The sequence below is a fragment of the Protopterus annectens genome, chromosome 12.part0, assembly GCF_019279795.1.
Source record: "Protopterus annectens isolate FY-2018-M chromosome 12.part0, PAN1.0, whole genome shotgun sequence".
In the NCBI taxonomy this organism is placed as follows: Eukaryota; Metazoa; Chordata; order Ceratodontiformes; family Protopteridae; genus Protopterus; species Protopterus annectens.
In genome coordinates, this window is record NC_056746.1 from 853038539 (window position 1) to 853058901 (window position 20363).

Genomic DNA, 20363 nt, shown 5'->3' on the forward strand with positions numbered 1-20363 from the left:
GGCCTCTCAACCCCATTAACGGTGCATGTGGACATATATGTTTTTGTTATGTTCCCATTGTTATCTACAGATGCATGTCTGTATATACTTATATAGATATCTATATCTGCTTACATAAATATAACTATGTCCGTATATGCCTATATATATATATATATATATATATATATATATATATATATATATATATATATATATATATATCTGCTTACATATATATAACTTGCTGTATATATTTAGACATATAGTTGTAGACATATATATCTATAGATGTATGCAGTTGTATGCATATATATATATATATATATATATATATATATATATATATATATATATATATTGTATCTGTTTAGATATTAATATATGTACACATACGATACATCTACATGGAATACATTCCCCTGTACTGTTGAATGACTGGGCTGGATGGTATGTTTGTGAATACATTAAGGTTATGTATATCTGATGTGTTTTAGTAGGAAATCACTTTGACTATGGTATGCAGGGTCCTGGGTTTGAGCCTTGCAGAGGCTGCTTATTTTGTTGCTGGGCAGAACAAGGGCCATTGGATACAGAGTGAGTAAGTCACTTTTGAGCAGTTGTAAGCGGGTTTGCGTGGGTTTGCACGGAGGTAAGCACTGCTAACTTCCGGTTACAGTTTCTTATATTCATTTAGCTTCTAAATTGCTTAACCAATGTAGACATTGCTTACAACTGTGCAATCAGGCTGAAACTCGCTTACTGCTGCTTAAAAGTGCTTACTCCCGCTTACCCTTGTGCTAATTTCTTTAAAAGAAAAGAAAAAGGGGTTGATAGGATAGTGGTGAAAAGGGGGCACAAAGAGGGAAAGACAGTAGGGAAAATAGCTAGGGATGTGCAGGAGGGGTGTAGGGAAGGTCCATAGCTGCCCATTTCTTCTACAGCAACAGATGTGCATATACACTGAATTTGGGGGTAGATCTGGGCACTCAAACCCCTGGGAGGGGGTGAGGACAACAACAATAAGTTGTGATGCCAATTAGACCAGATTACATGTGTCCAGTGGACACGTGTAAAATGGACAGCTATGTATAGGGTGAGATTTTTTTGGGAACAGATTGCCCTTTGTTTATTTTTCAGGTAAGAGTGGGATGTTGGGGAGGGGTAGTAGGTATATTCGGGGAGGTAGGTTGGTTAGGTTAACAGACAAGACAAACAAGACGCATACAGGAGCAGTATATGACACATGTGGGGGGTAAACACCTTGATGGGGAGGGGTGTTGGGAAATCGGAAGCCGATGAGCCCCCTAGTGGAAACAGTGGAACTGAGGTCCCCACCCATGGGTAGTCACCACTGCACCTTCACAGCCCTGATGGTTGCTGTGCTGGGGGCTGAGTCGCAGAGTCAGACTGATGCTCTAGTTGCAACACGTGGCCCTCGAGCTGGTGAAGAAGAGCATCAAGCTACTGGTTGAGCTCTCTATGCACCACAACCCAGACCTGGCGACGGGTGACAGGTACCTGTTCGCGCCCGCTCCCGGGCGGGGCGAGCCCCATCCCCTAAGGCAGTTCCACCCGAAGGTGGTGCAGGACCAACAGATAGGGAGGTCCCGGGTTGGGCCCCAGACATGCTGGAGCCCGGTGCCATGGCCTGCTGAGGTGGGACAGGTTGGTCCACTGGGACCAGCTTTCCCAAATGTGCTATAGTGTTTAGATTATATCATCATATGTGGGTTAGTAATAGTCATCACATTCCAGGGTTAGGTATAACAGCATGCATAGATATTCCCATTAACCCAGACACCAGATATGGAACAGGTGCATAGCAAACAGAACATGTGCATATATGGGAGCACAGTGGTAATAAGAACAGCATGCAGGTACATTGATGGGACCATGCCACCAATGCTGGAATAATTCAATATAGCACATGCATGGGAACAATTAAAATATTTATCAAACAATTGGACATTATCAGAACATAGGTGTCATTACATACCAGTTGGGGAGGGTATGTTAATTATTGCTGGAGATATGGTGGGGGGGAGAAAGATGTCAATTAACAACTGGTATATTCCTGTAGTCCACATTACTTTCCTAGTCAGTGCTGTTATCTGTACCTTAAAAGTCTTACTACACTACCCTATAGCCTTAATTTGGACAGTGATATGGCTGTCGTCATCATTATACATGAACTGGTTTTACCTGCAGTATACACCTCTTACCAGGTATACCTGTGGAGGTAATGTTTGTTAACACTAACTGTTTCTACACATACTCCCAGATTCCAGGATGATGTTGTGCACATAGCTGTCCAACTGTTTATGCACAGACTCTGGCCATGTGTTGACCACATGCAGGTGTGCCAGGACATATCTAGAATATTGCCCTCTTCAACCTTTAGTGACCTGACACACACATATACATGCTTTCCTACGCAATTATATTATGTAGGGCAGTGTGGGTGACAGTGATCAGTGATACTTTATTATTCAGAGAAACTGCAACACTCACAATTCCCTACAATGCCAGAGTGAGCAGTACCAGTACAGGTTATAATGTTTTTTATTTCTCAGCACAGTGTTCGTATCAGATGTACCTGTGGGAGCAATGTTTGTTAGCACTACCTGACTGTTGTCACACAAAGTTCCAGATTACACATTAGTATTATGTACATACATCTCACTCTGTTACTGTACACACTCTGGTCACAGCTTGACAACATGGGGGTTTAGATAAGACATACTTGGCTTATTACTCTCCTAACAGTTTCGGAGGTTGCTACAGTGACAGGTGTGTTCTCATAGATGTTTGACAATCACTTGTATTCCCTGTTTGCTGGCTAAACATCTGGGATCATCCCACAGACTTGCCAGGGGGACAGGCAGCAGATATGGGCATATATACTGGATATCCTGGTCTCATCTATATAGTTGTTGGGTATGATTCTGTGTGCAGCCTACTTCCATTCCCAGGATTCAGACCATGGCTGTGTCTGCTACAACTTAAACACTGTCCATCACAGTTGTGTCTGCTATATAGATATTGCTGTATATCTCCTATCTGCTTTCTGTATTAATCCCCTGTGCTTTTACATTCTGACCTTGTATTTCAACACTCTTATACAGATTTCCTAGACAGTTATACTTTGTAGGACACTGTGAGTGACAGTGATGTGTAATACCTCATTATTCAGAGCAACTGCATCAGTCGCAGTGCCATACAATACCAATGTAAACAGTACCAGTACAGGGTATCATTCTTGTATTTCTGGGTACGGTGTTGGTATCTGGCAGACCTGTGGGAGAAATGTTTGTTAGCACTACCTGAATGTTCCCACAAACAGTACCAGATTCCACATTACTATTATGCACATACATCTCACTCTGTTACTGTACACACTCTGGCCACAGCTTGACAAGTTGGGGTGTAAATGGGACATATGTGGCTTCTTAGTCTCATAAGGTTTTGGGGAGTTGCTAGTGTGCCAGCTTTGTTCTCATAAATGTGTGTCAATCAGTTATATTTCCTGTTTGCTACCTATACATCTGGGATCATCCCACTGATTTCCCAGGGAAACAGGTTGATAGGCAACAGATATGGGCCACTTTACTGGACATTCTGGCCATATCTGTATAGCTGTGGGGTATGATTCTGTATGCAGACTACTACCACTGGCAGGATTCGAACCATGGCTGTGTGTGCTAAAATAACACTTCACTTCTCAGTTGCATGCGCTATTCGGGTTTTGTTGTCTGCATTTTCCCTGTTTTCTGTCTATGTGTCTCTCAGTTGTACTAAATGGCCTCTGGGGATTACACCAGTCATATACAGGCATTCCTACACATTCAATTTATGGTGCATGGTGTGGGTAACAGTACTTAATACAACAGTACTCTTACATAATTGCAACTTTACATTACCATATGATACCAGAATATGCACATGCAGTTCAGCAGTTAGACCTTTATTGTCAGGCTATTAAGCTTTTATTTACATACAAATTATATGAGACTCTTCCTGCCATATTCTCCGGTGTATGCAGTACTTGCCTTGAACAATACAGGTTTTTTACAGGCAATTAATTTATTACTACTTTTAGTTTTATTTCCTATGACAGTAAATGCATGAGTATTACTGACCTGCCTCACGTCGCACCCTCGCCAGGCGACGGACGTGGGCCTCCTGGTTCACAGCCTGCTCCATTGCAACTGTGGGGGACATAAGAGGAATATTCAGCCATACTTATCCATGATATACATGAACTGGCAATTATTAAACACATAGTGGGGTGATACTTACACACAACTGGAACATCCCCTGCCACTCTAGCCTTTTGGATCCACTGCTCCAAGAGGTCCCCCTTATGCCACTTCAGGTCAGCATAGTGATGCCTGACCTGCTCACCAATTCGGGGTATGCCGGTGGCATTGGTGAAGTCACAGGCAAGATGGTCTTAGACCTCCGCCTTATATTGTGAGCCCTGGTACTGGCCCTGCAGCAGTCTTTGATCATGATCTTTGGCAAGGTGTCCTGCCATGACTCTGGATTCCTGGATGCACCAGTGCTGGGCCTGAAAGTGTACACCTTCTCCCCTACCTGACATGGTGCCTTCAAGGGGAAGCTACAACCAGTTATGAGATGTATTCCCACCTCTTGGGTTTAAGTAGGGCCAATTTCCCTCACTTTTCTATGATTGACCGGTTTTGAAAAGGCTAGGCTATGGGCAAACCTGCTTACCTAGGGCTGGCATTGTTTAAAGGGGTATACCTCTGGGCACACTGAGTTAGCTAGCCTACACATTTCTTACACCTCCTAAGCTGGCCTGTGCAATGCTTAGTGTTGCTTACATTAGACTTTGCATTATAATTCCTTTTTGGCATTGATTTATTATTCATTACACCTTATATGTATGCCTGGTATCCATGATTCATATGTACGTACACTGTATGAGGTACTTGTGTTTTACTGGGGTCCCCAACAATCTATTACAATTACACCTGACTTCTGAGCTTACTGCTGTACTCCAGTTCACATATTTATGTTATGTAGTGTGTTATGGCACATATGTTTGTATACTGATTCCTTTCACAGGTTCAGTTTGATTTTACTATGATGAAGACTTGTTTGCTGATACCTCATTCTTCTGTACTTCTGTGATAGCATGGTGGTTAACTACTGTGACTATGGTGTATGGGGTCCTGGGTTCAAGACCTGTATATCTGTTTATTTTGTTGATGGGCAGAACAAGGGCCATTGGATACAGAGTGATTAAGGCACTTTTGAGCATTTGTAAGTGGGTTTGCGTGGGTTTGCGTGAAGGTGAGCAATGATAACCCTCGGTAACATATGCTTACAGAGAGTTAGCTTCAGAATTGCTTAACCTGTGTGTGCATTGCTTACCCCCACACAAATGGGCTTAAACCCGCTTACTAGTGCTTAAATATGCTTACTACTGCTTATATGTGCTTATACCTGCTTACTAGTGCTTTATTCATTATGATACTGACACCTCACATGTGCATTTACTGCAGTATTCCAGTTCATAAGTATATGTTATTTAGTGGGTTATGCAACATAAATATTAGTCATAATGTGCTTTGCCATGGAAAATGGAATGTGCTGCAGTGGGACTCAAACCAGGAATGCCTGCTTGTAAGGTGACTGCACTGCTCACTACACAATTGCTATGCTGCTTCATTTGCATATATCTTCCTTGTTATCCTCTTCAGCCATTTCAACTGCATTAAATGTAGCTAAGCGATGGTCACACCCACGCACCTCCTGTTAACTTTAATCGAATTAAAAAAAAAAACGGATTTGTTCATTTTATTTCTGTATACTTGCTGTTGTACACGAGGGGAACTGTTGGTGGGGATATGCGGACACCTATGAGCATTCTCGCTCATTTCTTACCCCTTTTGGCTGTTCTTCATTGTGGGGGGGCGTGTATATTCTGAGAGCTCTACTCTCAGACATGCCCCTGCATTCTTACACACTCCGTGTAAGATTAGGAGCTCAGGCCTCATTAATATGCATGGCGTGCTGCCGTCCTGCTCCTAAACAGCCACCTCCATGCAGGGTTAAGCTAGTCCTGCATGGAGGAATAGTAAATCTGGGGGATACACTATTGTAACTGTTTAAATGTATATATTTTAACAATGGAAACTGGAATACAGAAGGTTAACTTGCAAAAATTCAGAACAATAGCTGAAATTAAATTACATTATGGCTGGGCCATAAAAAAGATGTTATCTTTCAATTTCAGTGCAGCAACAGACACAATGTCTGTGCTGAGAACTTTTTTGTATTGTCTTAGAAGTGTTTTATTGTGTATGTATTTTCACAGGTAGATGCTAAATACTGCTAGCTTTTAGCAGTGGGGGGTTTACCTGGGATAGAGTCAGATGACAAGAATTGATGTAATTCTGCAAGCTTTCCCAGCAGTAATTTGTAGTCTGTCTTTGACCTGACAACATCAGCTAGAGGATCTATTTGTCACATCTGCCTTGCTACTTTAATTAAGTGTACTAGGGTACAGTGTAATTCATTTAGACATTGTCAGAAATATAGCAAAGCTTAATTTAGATGTTTTTCTTTATTTATTTGACACTGTCCTGCAATGTTGTTTTAAATATTTCCTGTGATTTTTGAGCTCTGATGTTACTGTAAACATATATTTAATATTGTCTTGTTCTTTTAATATCTATTATTAAATATATTTAAACATTTCATTATTGTTGATATGTCTATACATATTTAAGCTCTGAGAGCACTTGCATATTTATTTGGTGACACTGTGTAGGCCACTCCTAATAGCCTTGCTCTTGGTCAAACTACCATTTGTATTGTTAGTAACATTACACAGTAAGATTGGACACCCTTTGTTAAGAGTCTTAAAGTAGCTAATAAAGAGTTGGCTTGTGGCAGTGATAACTACCTTAAAGTATGGGCAAAGGGTGCATATATAGTAAACCTGTGCCAGCCTTTCCCTGGTGTGTGCGTGTGTAAATCAAACCTCAAAGAGTTTGTGTGTCAGTTACTTGGGCAGGGACACGAAGCACTGATTGGACAGAGAGGGTGCTGGAGGTCTTGGATTTGGCCACTCAGCTGAGATCTCAACTCTATAGATGTGCCATTGGAGAGTCTTGTTGGGGATCTGGGGAATGAAGGAGAAACCAGCCCTGAACTGACTGTGGACTCTGTGTGGTCTTAAGGGAAATTGCACTTGATGCAGAGAGCTGTATCTGGAAATACTGTGTGTGTACCTGTCATCTTCCCAATGTACATCCCCCACTGTTGCCAGTGGTGAGGATTGAGGCTCCTTGATTACTGTTGCCAGTGGTGGGGCATCACATTTATTGGTTGGCAGTGATGGGATATCCAAATATTAGGATTCAATGGTGTGGATATTGAACTCCTGTAGCCTGTAAATGGTGATCACTAAGGAAGGTGTTTGTACTCTCAATCAACCACACAGTGAACATTCAGAGTGTAATATCACAATAGTTTTATTTATGGTTTCTTTGTCAAGTTTATTTATGGTTTGTTAACTTAGTTAGTCAGGGAGAGCATTCAAGGATGTCAGCAGAAGAGTATGGCAAGCTGACAAGGAGCCAGTTGGCTGAGATGTGCTAAGACAAAGTACTGGGGCATGACAACCTGACTAAAGCAGAAATAATTGCAGCCTTAGCCACAGCTGAATCACAGACCAGCAACCAGGAGGACAGCCAGACTGGCCTGGGGTAGGTACAATGCTCACAAAATGGACAGTTCAACCTTTCCACAGAGGACTTAAAAATCCATCTGGAGTTAAAGAGACTTGAACTGGAGTCCAGACATTTGGAAATAGAATCAGCAAAGAGACTGCGGCACTTGGAGGTCAAATCAGAATCAGCAGAGAGACTGAGACATCTGGAAGCTGAGGAAAATGAGAGGCAACACGAAAAGCAGAGGTAAACCAAACCCCAGAAGCAACAAAGGTCAGTAAATTTCTTCCACAATTTACTGAGGTTGAAAATTTTGATAGTTTTATTCATATGTCTGAAAGAGTATGTAAACAGTATAATGTTGACCAGGGCACTGGGTACAGTTCCTAACCCCCTTACTCCATGGTAAAGCTGTAACTGCTATTTCTAAATTGTCTGATACTGATTGCTTAAATTATAATACTGTTAAAAATTGTTTATTAGAGTGTTTTAAGTTAACACTTGAAGCTTATAAAAAAGGTTTTGTGAGCATAGACGCAAGGTAGATGAAAGCTTGTGTGAATATATTGCTGAGTTTAGTACTTATTTTCATAGGTGGGTGAGTGGGTGTCAGGTCACCACTTTTGAAGGGCTAGCAGACCTTTTGGTGAGAGAAAAAGCCCTTAGTACTTTTCCTGAGGACATGAGAATATGGTTGTCAGATAGGGAATGCAGGACCGCATATGAGTTGGTGAAAAAAGAAGACCTATACTTAGCAAGCAGGGCATCACTGCAAAGGAAAGAGATACCTAGTGCTGCACATGGGTCTAAGGAAACCCATGGTGGGCAGCCTAAACCACCCCAACAGAGTCCACTAGTAACAAGCCACTAGTCCAGGTGCATGGCCAGGACCAAGGGTTAAATGTTTTAAATGCAACCAGTGGGGCCATGTAGCATATAGATGTCCATGGAGACAAGGTGGGGAACAAAAGGTGGGAGAGCCAGTAAGTGGGAATGACAGAATGCCAGCAGTAAGTTTTCTGCAGACAACAATGGTACTACACTACCACAAGAGGTTATATCCTGTAGATGGGAAACAGGCCACTGCTAAGAGAAACACAGCCACTGGCCTAACCATTGTAAAGCCTTCAATGCTTAAAGAGGAGCATTAGTGGCTTGGGCACTCTACTCCAGTCAGAGCTTTAGGAGGGACCCTATCACAAATACCTTGACTGGGAGGGTGGAAAAGGAAGCAAGCAAGTAGGTGTGTTTGAGGATATCCCTGCAGGTGTCCTGATAGGGAAAGATTTTGATAATGCAGTACCTTGTGGGCATGCAGTTACATGCAGTCAGGCTTGGAGACAAGCATATGGGTCTGGTAGCCTGGTGGGGGGGGGCAAGACAGCCCGCAGACTTGCAGCCAAGACTGGTGTGGTGGTTACTTCAGAGAGGGAAATACCCTGTAGCAGTGAGACTGAAAGTGAGCCACCACTGCTTGTGGGTACTGATGTTCCCTTGGGCAGAGTGACTGCAAGGGCAGAGGTGAGTAGTAGTACCCAGGCTGACAGTGTGGCACCACTGTCAGAAAATACTAAACTTCCTGTGGAAGGGGAGCTGGGAAGGGTTACAAAGAGAGAGAGCTGAGACAGGCTCAGCTCTCAGACCTTGCATTACAAGGTCTGAGGGAGGTAGCCACTGAGGCACCTGGTTTTCAAGGAAAAGGGGAATCTGTATACTGAGACAAAGGGTTACTGTATAGAGAGCAGACCCCTAAGGTAGGGCTAGAGGGTATTTGAATAGCAGTTGATAGTGCCCAGAGCCTACCATCTGGCACTTCCAGCCATAGCCCATGACATTTCCTTTGCAGGTCATAGGGGCATAAAACATACAAAGAGACATATTATACAGAACTTTTATTGGCCTGAGATTTCCATGGATGTAGCCAGAAACTAACGAGATAACCATGATAAAGTTAGACATTTAAACACAAAAACAATGCAAAAAAGAAAAATTCAACAGCTTAGCAATGCTGAAACCTTTTATTAACTCATTAACCCCGAGTACCTTCTCATGGTGCCTCTGTGCTTAACACCGAGTGCGCCCTGAGAAGATAGGAATTCCATTATGTTAACCCTGAGTGCCTTCTCCCAGCACAGTTAACTTTACAGTCAGATAGTAACTCCACTGTTGAAAATTAAGTTGAAAAAGTAACTGAACTCCATCAGTTACATTGTCAGCTTAATTTTCAGCTTAGAGTTACATGGTGGTTATATTTGAGTTTTCGGAGAAAATCGCCTTGCAAGTCACTCTGTACTTTCTTCTCATAGCAAGCCGATTTTCTACACAAGCAAGCCATTGTGTCCAATCACAGTCTACTTAACTCCTCGATCCCCTGACCTAAAATCCTTTGTTCTGTACCAATAAATAGGGGTTCCAGCAGTAAAAGTTCCCTTTATTTTTCTTGCTTTTGCAGAAATTACTGCTGGATCCCTCTATTTATTCTGCTGATCACTTAAAAGCACGTAAAAGTCGTGAATAATAATGACAAATTGGTTTACAAGATAAGTGTAAATGAAGGAGTAGCTGTGGGAACCTTGGTTATTAGCCTCCGTGGATGTAATAGATGTCAGTAACAATGCACCAGAAATTTTACTAACTTCCTTTTCTAGCCCGATCAATGAAGACGCAGCTATTGGGACTGTTGTAGCTTATAATTAGTTTATTAATTTATAGTAAGAGATTTGGATTCTGGAGTAAATGCACAAGTACAGTGTCATTCACAGGAAACTATTCCATTTGGCTTCAAGTCATTTGATAAGTACTATGCTTCTTTAGTAACTGATGGGCCATTAGATCAAGAAACTGTTCCATGTTATAACATTACAGTTCTTGCCACTGATTCGGGATCCCCCTCACGTTCGACTGAAAAGGTTATTTCTGTCCACATTTCCAATGTGAACGATAATGCACCTCAGTTTTCAAAAGGCTCTTATGTTGTTTACATACCAGGAAATAATGCAGCTGGTGATTTCTTGTACCAAGTAAAAGCCGTAGACCCACATTTACGGGATAATGGGAAAATTGTATATTCTATTTTGGAGAATGAAATCAACGGTGTACCTGTCGAAAATTATTTAGTAATACGTTTGGAAAATGGGAATCTATATGCAAAGACCATTTTCAACTATGAAAAACTTTTGATGTGCACGTCCAAGCTAGTGACCACGGAGTATTGTCACTGTAAATGGCTTTGTTATTGATCAAAATTACAACGATCCTGTCTTCTTACATCCCATTACAAAAGATAGTATAATTCCAGTAGAGCTAGTGCCACATTCTGTAGACATAAGACATTTGGTAACAAAGGTTATTTCTGTGGATGCAGACTCTGGTCAAAATGCTGGCTGTCATATCAATTCTTACAGTGCAGTGATCCCCACACTATTCAGCCTTGAACCACAAATGGATTAAATCAGAATCTTATGCACTCTCAAAACATCAGATTCTAGCAAGATTCTAGCAAGCAAAAGGTTATACTGCAGGTAAAGGACAACAACCATCCTCCTTGATCTGCTACGGTAGCCATACCATCACCCAAGAACAAAATTTCCCCTCAAACATGTACTTAATCGTTGCTTTGGCTGCCATTAGCCTTTTGTTTATTGCTGTTTTAATTATAACAATTGTAGCTAAATGCCACATGTTATTGACTCCACATTTGGATTATGGACCTGCTATATGCTGGGATGATGCATTTGATAGCAAAAAAGTAAATATTTCAGTACAGCCAAATACTGATCTACTAGAAGATTTTATTGATGTTTCTAATTCAGGAAGACTTTCTAGTACTTAATGTGAGGTTTACCCTAACTCTAAATCTGAGAATGGAAACTCATCTGTTTCAAATGGTGAAGAAGCTGAGGGCAAAAGTAACAACTCTTTCGCCAAATTAAGAGTTCAAGGTTGGTATGTTCAAGAGCAAAGTGGAGCAAACCAGCTAACAAAACAAGTAACTGGGGTATGTAATGCATTAAAATAATAAAGAAACAACAAGAAGCACTTGTCATATGTAGCATATCTTATGAGAATAACTACGACAAAATATGTAATTAAGCATCAGTGTGGGTCTTCTTACCATGTAATTTATCAAGCATATATGGTGACTTAATCCAGTTATTATTCTCATTGTTAACATAAGTAGTATTGTGAGACCATCTGTTAGATTTGCATAGAATACTTATCAAAAATATTCAGATAAATTACCTAGAGAGCTAAATTACCCAAGTGTTACATCATTTCTCTGTATTATTTTATTTTAGATTTACAGATAGATGAATATTTCTGGTTAACTCACCATTTAATTTAGTTACAAATGTATTTAGATGATGTATTTAGATGACGTTCCACTTACCAGGCTGAACAAGGAGAGGGTAACGGTAAGCTGCCTATCGGGGGCTAGGATCCGCCATATAACACACGCACTCAGGTCACTCAAAAGCACGTACAAATATGACTCCGTCATTGTCCATGCCGGCGTGAATGACCTGAGACGTACCTCCCTGGACTACATGAAAAGAGACATAGAGGAGCTCTCTGATTATGTAGCCCAGGCTGGTATGACCCTGACCCTGAGCAGCATCTTGCCCTCACCAAGAATGATGCCACAATACAAAGACAAGATGATCAACTTTAATAATTGGCTCAATTACTGGTGTCATTCTAGGGGGATCCAATGTCTGTCTGCTTGGGATGACATGCTGGACAAGCCACGCTGCTTCGCAAGGGACGTCTTGCACCTGTCACCACTGGGCTTCCATATATTGGCTAAGGCTCTTGCCACCCCCATAGTGCCTTTTTTAGGCAAGGCTCAAAAGCCGAACCCACCTCCTTAGGAAACAAAAATGGAAAAAAATTAAGGGTAATGCTGCTCAACGCCAGAAGTCTAAATCTCAAGATGCAGGCTCTCGAAGCACTCCTCAGTATGGAGAACATCGATGTCTGTGCAGTAACTGAAACCTGGTTCAAGGCTCCTGAGAGCACACCAGTGCTACCAGGCTTTACCTCGTATCATGCTTTTCGGCCCCAAAACCCAGGCCGAACCACAAAGGGAGGGGGAGTGTCCATATTCATCAAGGATACCCGCACCTCCAGGTTAGTGGCAACTCATGAAGCATCAGAGACCATCCAGGTGCAACTAACCATAGGCAAAACTGCTATACAACTGGTTGCATGTTACAGACCACCCTCCCAATCTCAAGAACCCCATTCAGCCTTCCTGAAGACATTGGAAGATATGAATGTATCACCAAATACCATCATATTGGGAGACTTCAACTACCCTAACATAGACTGGGTGCACTATTCTAGCCCTAACACCCTAGCCCAAAGGTTCCTGGAATTCATAAACTCAAATGCAATGGAACAGCTAGTCACCTCTCCCACAAGGGGAGATAATATACTAGACCTGATCATCACAAACATGGGGACAAAATGCTACACACCGGAAGTATTCCCCTCACTAGTGAGATCTGACCACAAACTAATCACCCTGGATATACATATTCCACCTCCACCCCCAGCACAAAAGACTACAGTGAAAAACTTCTCAAAAGCCGACTTTACACTTCTTAAGACTGAGATGGTATCATTTAAGCTCACTGGGCCAATGGAAACCACATCCCACAATGCTGAATCCTTCACAAATGCTTTCTACGGACATCTCCAAGAATGCATGGATCGTGCAATCCCAAATAAAACCAAGACCCTCTCCACCAAGGGAAAGCGTCCTGTCTGGTGGACCCCAGCCATAAACAAATTGTATAACAAAAGAAGGAAGCTACTGCAAGACAGAGCAAAATCCCATAAAGGGAAGGCATCTCTGATCAGCATTAGTAGAAAGCTACGTTCTCTCATAAAAACATCCAAGGCAGACTTTGAGAGAAAAATCGCCAAGGACACCAAAGATAACCACAAGGCATTCTTCAGTTATGTTAGAAACCTGGGCGGAAACCCTCAGATATGCTCAGAGTTAGTACACAATGACAAAAAAATCACCGAACCCACAGATATTGCCAACATTCTGGCAGATAGGTTCAGTGCAAATTTCTCCCCGCCCTCAACCCCAAAAGAAGAAATACTTATCCCAGCTGAATGTAACCTCCCTGTCATCTCAGATGTCCAGGTGAGAGCTGCCCTCAGCAAAGCAAAAAATACAGCATCAATGGGACCTGATGGTATCCCCAGTTGCGTGATACGTGAACTCCAAGAGGAGCTAAACCCGCATATAAAAATGCTATTTAACCTTAGCCTTACTACAGGATATGTACCTGAACACTGGCGTACAGCAACAGTGGTCCCACTCCACAAAGGAGGCTCCGCTACAGACCCTGGGAACTACTGCCCCATAAGCTTAACCAGCCTGGTCTGTAAAGCTATGGAAAGAATCATTATGGAACTCATAAACAGCGACATTGGGGACCTACAGACACTTGATCCCACCCAGTTTGGCTTTGTAAAGGGCAGATCCTGCCTTTTGAATCTGGTTGACTTTTTCGAAACAGTCACTAGAGCCATTGATGAGGGCAAAGCAGTCCATAGAGCCTACCTGGACTTGGCTAAAGCCTTCGACACAATACCCTACTCAGGCATCATAGACAAGCACAACAGCTTAAATGTAAATCCATATGTCACAAGATGGGTTGCAAACTGGCTAAAGAACAGAACCCATAAAGTCAAAATTGCGGGAGCCATGTCAGACTCAAAGCCAGTCACAAGTGGTGTCCCACAGGGCTCTGTCCTGGGACCCCTCTTGTTCGGCATTTACTTCTCAGATGTGAAAGCAAACATGGGAGGGTTATGGCTGACAAAGTTCGCAGATGACTGCAAGCTAGGCGCCATAGTCGATACACCAGCTGACACATACATCCTACAGAAAGGCCTCATCGAAACGGACAACTAGTGCTGGAATCATGGCCTTAAACTGAATGCCAAGAAATGTATAGACATCCCCTTTGGGAAAAACAAAGTACCCACAAATTATCACATAGACAGTGACTCACTGAGTACGGAAAAAGTAATCAGAGACCTGGGGACCCAAGTCGATAGTGACCTCTCATTTGACACCCACGTTGCCAAAGTGGTTAGAAAGACTTTCTACCTTGCCCTTGCCCACCTTATCATGAAGGGGTTCACATCCAGATCAAAGGAGGTCATTGTACCCCTATACTCCTCCCTTATCAGGCCCATGATTGAGTACAATGCCCCATTTGGTATGTACCTCACCCGGCACTTACAACAGCTGGAGAGACCCCAGAAGTACCTCACCAAGAGGATCAAGGGTCTCCAACATATGTCATATGCTGCTAGGCTAAAGAAACTCCAGCTCTATTCAGTAGCATACCGCCTGCTCAGAGGTGATCTGTGCCTGACGTACAAGGCCATGTCCAACCAGGAATTGATGGACATGCTCCACCTCAAAAAATCCAAATCCATTAGAAGCACGAGAGCTAAAGATTTAAACCTCAGCACAAATATAAATAGGACATGCTGGAGGGACAGATTCATAACTCAGAGGCTTCCCATACTCTGGAACAGAATCCCAGTTCATGTTAGGCAGAGCCCCTCACTGACTCTCTTCAAGAGAAATCTTGACGAGTGGATGGGAGATCGTAGGTTTACCCCAGGGGTCATCCCTGTGTCACTACTGGACAGAGGCACAGTAAAATAATTTTAATAAGTAAGGGGGTCTTCAATGTGTCACTACTAGACAAAGGCACAGTATTCTAAATCTATTCTGTACACTCTAGTACCACTACATGGGGTGGCAATAGCCACATCACTAGGGCTAGGCTTATAAATGCCCCAGGGCAGATAGCCTAGTACTAAACTATGAAACTATGTATCAGTATTCTCTTTTAGGTTTTCTGAAATCTTATTGTGCCAAAGAAAATTCAGAACAGTTGTATATAATAAGTACCTGCTTGTCTGTCTGTCTATCTATCTATCTATCTATCTATCTATCTATCTATCTATCTATCTATCTATCTACTAAAGAATAATTTAGCAAGAGTCTATCATCATTCAGCAGTAGTTTACAAATACTTAGAATTTACATCAGGAGTACACCAGAGTTCTGTGTTGGGCCCTGTGCTGTTTAACACAGTGGTGTCAACAGTCCTGAAGGATCAAAAGTGCTGGCTAAGCAAATTTGCTAGCATCACTAAGATGATGTTTGTTATTACTAATGATGATGATTATCACATAATTGTTATTTGACAAAATTATATACTGGGCCAACAACTCCTATATTAACACTAATTTCATTTATATGTAATACACTTCAGGTGGTGAATCATTATAAGGATTTAGGTATGAATGTACCATAGAACATTTCATTCAGTATACATGTTGACACCATTACAAACCTGCTGATCCATATGCAGTCCTTTTCACTTACCTGATTTTTTTTTAGGCAGGTCTTGTTTTTTTTTGTTTTTGTTTTTTATATAACCACAACACAGACTTGTTCAGGTGGTCCCTGTTTCATTCAGTCTTGCTAGACTTGTTTGGGTGGTCCCTGCTTCATTCAGTCTTGCTATTTTTGGGAATTTATGCATGGTTAATAGCAGCCAACACCTCCGGAGGTGTTTCATTTTGGTTCCTGTGCATGTTTGGACATACTACTCAAGGGGCCACATGGCAAATGTTTCATTTTGGTGCTTGTGCATACTTGGACATACTACTGAAGGGGTCTCGTGGCAAATGTTTCATTTTAAAGCTTGTGTATACCTAGCTATACTAATGAAGGGGTCATTGGGGGGAATGTTTCATGTTGTTTCTTGTGCATACTTGGAAGGGCTGCTGAAGGGGTTGTTGATGGAAATGTTGCATTCTGGTGCTTGTGCATAGCAGGACAGACTGCGAAAGGGGTCACTGCACATTAGGTGTTCGTTTCTGAATTTGTCATTTTTGGTGCTTGTACATACCAGGAATTGTTACTGAACAGTCGTTTCTGGGAAATCTTTCATTCTGGTGCCTGTACATACATTATATTGAAGGGCTTGTGTGGGTGAATGCTTCATTTTGGTGGTTTAATACTAGCAAATCTTACAGACACTTCATTTGGGGAAACATTTAATTTTGGACATTGTGCATACTGCAACATTCTACTGAAGGGATTGCTTGGGTGAAATGTTCATGCTGGTGGTAGCACATACTAGGAAATGTTACTGAAGGCTTGCCTGTGGAAATGTTTCATTTTGGGTGCATGTATACCTGGACATAATTATGAGGATGTTGCTTGGGGAAATAATTCATTGTATATTAGGGAAGTGCTTGTGCATACACGGTCTCACTGCTGAAGTGACTGCTGGGCCAATTTGTGTTATTTTGGTGCCTGTGCATACAGAATGCAAACAACTGGAGGGGTTACTGGGGACATATAGAAAGTCAGTCTGCAAATTACAATGGGTTACATCATTTCTGCTTGTATTATTCTATTTGTGATTATACTGCCTGAGTGAGAAAAGGTTTATCACTAGGTGACTACTGACAGCATGGCGCTACCATATTTTTTGTGCATTTCTCCTGGCTTTGTCAGTCATGTGTGGAATTTAGGTGGGAGGAAGGGCTCAGTAATATCTAAGTGTTATACTATTTGACTGAATGACTCAGGTCTTCTCCTTACTGATGATACTGAGTCTGTGTTACATAACAGATGCACAATGTAATATAATGAATGCCTACAGGTTGTGTGCAGCAGTTATCACCTGTGTTTCAGCATGCATACCTTTGCAGGAATGAAAGGAAGGTCTTTATCACATTAGCAATACGTGCAGTTACAATATAGCAGTTAATCATTATCACTTTTCTGGGAAAAGTCTCAGCTGCCGTCACTGTTATTCACATAAATAGAAGTCGTTATCACTTTGATGAATGCACAGGCCAGGTTGTGTTTTTTCTCTGCTTGGAGTTATTGCAAGCAACCCCCCTCATTCTTAATCAACTGCCTACCCTCCTAAACCCCTAATTTTTTTCTTTTATATATATATATACATATATATATATATATATATATATATATATATATATATATATATTTGTGCATATGTGTGTATATGGATATATATGTATGTACATAATGTACTTGTATATATATATATATATATATATATATATATATATATATATATATATATATATATATATATATATATTGGTTACACGTGTGTGTATATATATATATATATATATATATATATATATATATATATATATATATATATAATTTTGGTGATTTTCCTGAAGGGGTATTTAGGTGAATGTTTCATTTAGGGACATGGTATAACATGTGTATAACATGTACTAATGAAGATGTTGGTAGGGGAAACATTGGAGGGAATGATGTCCTCAGTCAACCACTCGGAAGGCTACGGTTTCAAATCACACCAATTTTTGAACACCTGCAGTTGTGGTGGCCATGTTATCATTTTGTGTTGTTGTTGTTGTTGTTGTTGTGTCTTTCGGCTTTTCCCAGTTAGGGGTCGCCACAGTGGAACTCTGGTCCACTAATGATTGGTAGTTGATTTTTACGTGCCGAGTTACCACCCCTGACGCACAACCTTCAACGAAGGTACGCCCATTCACGCATGTCTCCATGCAGAAGACGCTCTAGCTGAGAATCGAACTGGACAGCATCTTACTGTGAGGCTACTGTGAGACTACAATGCTACTGCAGCACCACCACCGCAGGTTATCATTTTCTGTGGTCTGATATAATTCCTCGACAGATATGGAAAACAGCAAACAATCAATGGGCAGCTCACAAGGCCAGACGTTTGCAGAATGGGATCATGCGTGGCTTGATGCACAGGGTCGGTGGATCTACAGTCTGCCATGACTGAATCACCGCAGTAGATGTTCACCTGTTCCAGAAGGAATGGTGTTTACCTAACTGAGGATGGCATTGCGTTGTTCTTGACTGACCTCAACAATGGTCTGAGGAGAGCTATGCAGGATTGGTAACATGCAGCTTGTGAGAAGAGTGGAAAACACCCATGACCAAGTAGGACCAGTATAGTAAGTAAAATTCTATTATGAAATGTGTTATGTAAAATATATTTTTCTGAGTTTGGCAAATAACTGTGGTAAGGAGCTGGTGAGGATGCTGAGAAAGCACAACTGTTTCAGGACAGTGCTACCATGTACAATCTAATGTGTCAGTGACCATTGTGCAATACTTCTTATTTTAGTATGCTTTTATCAGGCATGTGTAGAGTTTAGATGACAGGAAGGGCTTACTAATACAGAACTTGATCCCTTTGGTCCCTTGCTAAATGGACACATGTAAAGAGAAAAGGCATAGGTAATGCAGATTGCTGATGCTGAAGGAGGTCATGAGACTGCAGTGGCATCAGCTGTCTGAGTGGGTAGCCAGCACAGCTATCAGATAGATCAGATGGCCTTGCCTGCCACTAAAGTCCCATGCCTGTCCTGGGTACATTAGTGGAGTGGCGGTCCTTACCTTTCTTTTTCTCTTTATATGTACCCATTCAGCAGTATGTTGGCTACACCAAGAATGTGTATATTTACAATCATATGTGTCTACATGATAAAACAACTGCTTCTGAATGCTGTACACAGGTACAGATATCAGTTTGTTTAGGACTTAGGTTATGGAAATTATGATTTTTCATATTTTGGTAAATAACCTTGCAAGGGAGCATCTGAATGTGCTACGTACTACCTCATTTTGAAGGCAGTATTGATAGTTCAAACGTGGTAAAAGAACTGTCCCTGTATGTTGTACACATGTACAGATATCAAGGTTTGTTTTGGACTTGGGTTATGGAAATTATGATTTTTTTTTCATATTTTGGTAAATAACTTTGCAAGGGAGCATCTCAATGTGCTAAGTAATACCTTATTTTGAAGACAGTATTGATAGTTCCAACATGGTAAAATAACTGTTCCTGTATGTTATATACATGTACAGATATCAAAGTTTGTTCTGGAATTAGGTTATGGAAATTATGATTTTTTTTCATATTTTGGTAAATAACATTGCAAGGGAGCATCCGAATGTGCTAAGTAACATCCCATTTTGAAGACAGTACTGATAGTTCCAACATGGTAAAAGAACTGTGCCTATATGTTGTACACAAGTACAAATATCAAATTTTGTTTTGGACTTAGGTTATGGAAATTATGATTTTTTTCATATTGTGGTAAATAAATTTGCAAGGGAGAATCTGAATGTGCTAAGTAATATCTCATTTTGAAGACAGCATTTCTGGTTCCAACATGATAAAATAATTGTGCCTGTATGTTGTACACATGTGCAGATATCAACGTTTGTTTTGGAGTTAGGTTATGGAAATTATGATATTTTTCATATTTTGGTAAATAACTTTGCAAGGGAGTATGTCAGTGTGCCAAGTAATACCTCATTTTGAAGACAGTGTTACTCCTTACAACACGGTAAAAGAACTGTGTCTGTGCACTTTACACATGTACAGATATCACAGTTTGTTTAGTCTTGTGCGATTATGAAAATTATACATTTACAATACTTCTCATTATTATGCCCATATCTTTGCAAGGGAGCACGGTGATCACACAAATTATGCATCATTTTGAAGCTGACATTCAAATGAATAACTTCTACACTGATATGTAGGCTCTTTCTGTTACAGATGA